Raw genomic sequence first — 4008 nt, forward strand, 5'->3', positions numbered from 1 at the left:
AAAACAACTCTATAATCTTCACGTAACTTCAAGCAGCAGCAAGAAGAATATAAAACAAAGCAAGTAAAGAAGAGGAAAGACCAAAGCAACAAGCACACAAACCCCCACCACTCTCTCCCGCCTACCTCCATCGCTGATGCAGAGGTCAAGACGACAAAGCAAACACCAAGTCCATATTCACAACTCATCTTACCCGTCTTCACTCAAGTTACTCATCGCTACTCATTCACTCACCACAGCTACCAGTGTGGGAAGCCGACGTCACCATGTGCTGAGATGACATCACAACGCGAGTCTGCCATGCCAAGCAACATGTGACTGACACCAGGCACTTCTCACCCACTACTCATTACTCATTATTTACATAGCTTCTACTCATACTCATTTATTTTCACAGTTAAGTTGGAAATTCGACGTTCTATGGTGAGGTTTGCCTGGGACAGCTGTTAACCACCACAAGCACCAGGCCATGGAATTTCATGAGTAATATCGTCTATCAACACACCACTAGAATTATCAAGAGATCTTCAATCAAACCTGTATTTTTCTTCCGAGATCGACTTTTGTATCGACACACCTCTACGATCTGTATCAAGTGGATAAAATTATACTTACTCATTTCTTCTCAGTGTTAAAATTAGCTATATTCAACTTATTTACTCATCTATTTTGCTAGGATATAAATAAACAAGAGGCGTATTTCATAACACCATATCTTAATGACAGGAATATTTTCGCCACCACCCACGTTAATACCAGATGACACATAATTTGCCACAACAACAGACTCACAATTAAGAGAGCCCCAAGGCAACACACCAGATGACACACAAATTGCCACAACATCAGACTCACAATTAAGAGAGCCTCAAGGCAGCCCACCCCTTGTACAAACCTCACCACACACTAAATATCGAGAAACAAATACGGCAGTTTCAGATGATGAGTGGAAAACCACCTCTGATGTAGGAAGTGCAGACTTTGCCGCTGCCTTGCACACGTATGCCAATACACTTAACAGGGTTCACCGGTCCGGTTGTACCTATTCCACCATTCCCTCACACAACGATAAACACGTCCAAGTTGAATTAACAGAGCAAACAGTAAAAATGAATCAAGAAACAAATACCGCTGATCTAACAACCACACCTCACGTGTTTGTGTATCACGAGGATAAAACTGCCCCAAAATTCTCTGGCACAGACAAAGATCGCATTGATGTCATTTCATTAGTCAGTCAGTGCGAACAAATGTTCATCAAGCGCCACATACTAGATGAACAAGAGAAAATTGCTATTTTTTCATCTTGCATAAGCCAGGAAAGATGTCCAGCGAGCAACTTGCTTCGCTCCGACAAGCTCTATCATGCTAGGACATATGATGAATTTAAAACTGAATTTCTGAAGAAATTATCTGGAGGTATGAACTTCTTGCCAGGTATAATTCCAGAATTACATAAAATTGTAGATCTTGTAAGGGAGCACACTACAAACCATGTGTTCAGTGAAATAACTGCTGATGTCTCCACAATCAAGAGAACATTATTAGCTACATTGGAAAATTCTAATTGGATAACAGATGATGGAAAGATGTCCCCAGACCTCATCGTGGACATCATTGGTTATGTAGCTGCCTTATGTAAATTACCTGATAGGACCCTTAAGATCGCCAAGACGATCGCGTACACCCCAGGAATGTGCTTGCTAGACTTAATGAACGAGGTAGAGATGCAGTGCAGTAAAGCAGGTATGGTCGACACACATGCACATTCTGGTAGAATCAGGGTACCTGAGACAGTATCAGCTGTGAAAACATCTACACCGACCCCAAACAGAGAACAAAATCGATCGCGACCAGAAATCAGGCAGGCCAAACAAGCAAACGTGCCAAGGCCTCGTTCCCAGACGCCTTCCTACAGGCAGTTTCATGAGTTTTCGTGCAGCCCGAGCAGGTCTCGCGCCATAAACAACACTTCTTATGGGAAATCACCTCATAGGTCACAGTCAAGGAATAGGTCCATTCTATGTCATTATTGTGCAAAACCAGGACACACAAGGTATGAATGCTTTATCAAGGCAAAAGAGGACACAAAAGACACAAGGATTTGGTTCTTACTGTAGGCATCATAGATACCAAGGGCACTGGACCAGTGATTGCAAAACAGTAGAAAAAATTGTGTCTATGTTCAAATCGGGGGAAGACCAAGTCATGACAAAAAACGAACAAACGTAAAGAAGAACAAGGCTAAACTTCACATAGGAGGCATGTTGGGAAATGAGTGTATCTTGATACCACCAGCTGTATGTGAGGATCAAAACGTTTCCTTATTTTTAGATACAGGCTCTCCAGTGAACTTAATAACACATGAAGAACTAAATAGAATTCTTAAAAATAAAAAGAAAGCAACTTTTCTGGATGAAGCTGATTTAGATTTATACACAGTAGATGGACAAGAGATTACAGTGAAGGGTATGATAAGATTAAATCTCAGTTTCACAGAAACTACAAGACCATTCTCTGCATTTTTCTATATCGTTGAAAACTTAGCAATTAAAGCTCATATGTTACTGGGCTTAAGATCCATGAGAGCTGAGAACATAACTATACTCCCACAAATGAATGGAATAGACTTTGATAATGAATTCATAGAGGAAATAACTTCAGAGCCCTCACCGATTGGTAGAAGAGAGCCAAAAAGAATTGGTAATATTAAAGTCTTAAACAAACATACACAAACAGATGAGTGTATAGGTCCACTCCCACCACCAACCCCGTCCTCCAGAATTAGTGACCCAGATAACAGTACTGATTTATCAATTTTTCCAGCCCATCTCACTAATGATTTAGTTATACCACCTAATTCATACATGAAGGTTACCATAAAGAGCAAATTACGGAATAGTACTGTTCTTGTCTTAGAAGAATTATGTAAAGTAAAGGGATTGTCAGTAGAAAACGCATTATGTCATACGAACGACGAAGGGCAAGCTCAGATATTCATAATTAATCACATGAATGGGGAAGTTCAGTTCAAAAAGGGAACTTGCATAGTTAATATTGAAAAATGTCCCGCCCCTGTGAAGGAAATAGTTATAGCTGGAGTAACAAGTGAGATAAAGTCTACGGATAGAGAAAGAATAAAAGAGAATTTAATTCACTCAGGTGAATTTGATGAAGAAAATGATTTGTTAACCCTGCTGGAAACACACAGGGACACCGTAGCATTGCCCGGAGAACAATTAGGGTGTACTAACTTGATTAATCACATGATTAATGTGCACCCAGAAACACCACCAATTTTCGTACCAGCTTACCGCATACCACACTCCCAACGTACACTTGCAAATCAGTATGTTGATGAAATGTTAAAACTTGGAATTATTGAGCCTTCAGTCTCCCCGTGGAATGCCCTCTTATTCTTTGTGCCCAAACGAAATGGAGAAATGTGTGCGGTAGTAGATTACCGTAAACTAAATAATCACACAATCCCAGACAGATTTCCCATGCCATTGCTAAGCGATGTTCTACAGAATATTGGTCCTGAGAATAATATATTCTCGACCATCGATCTCCTAAACGGCTACTATCAGATTCCGGTATCTAAGGAGTCACGTAAATACACTGCCTTTTCAACAAACAGAAGCCATTATCAATATACAAGAATGCCAATGGGACTGAGGACAGCCCCAGGCACATTCCAGCGTCTTATGAATTACGTATTGTCCGGAATTTTAGGACAAGGAATATTTGTTTATCTTGACGATATTATAATCGCAACGAAGAATATTAAGGATCATCTGAGGAAATTAGACTTACTCTTACAAAAGCTTAGTGATGCTGGATTAAAAATTAAACTTTCTAAATGCAAATTTTGCTTTAAGGAAATAAATTTCTTAGGCCACAAATTAAGTTCTGATGGTATTCATACCACTGATGACAAAATACAGGCAGTGAGAGATTTTCCTGAACCCACTACGACTGACGAAGTTAGACAATTTTTAGGTCTGG

This window comes from Coenobita brevimanus, chromosome 43 (genome assembly GCF_032717465.1).
Source record: "Coenobita brevimanus isolate Jiangsu-jjx chromosome 43, ASM3271746v2, whole genome shotgun sequence".
In the NCBI taxonomy this organism is placed as follows: Eukaryota; Metazoa; Arthropoda; class Malacostraca; order Decapoda; family Coenobitidae; genus Coenobita; species Coenobita brevimanus.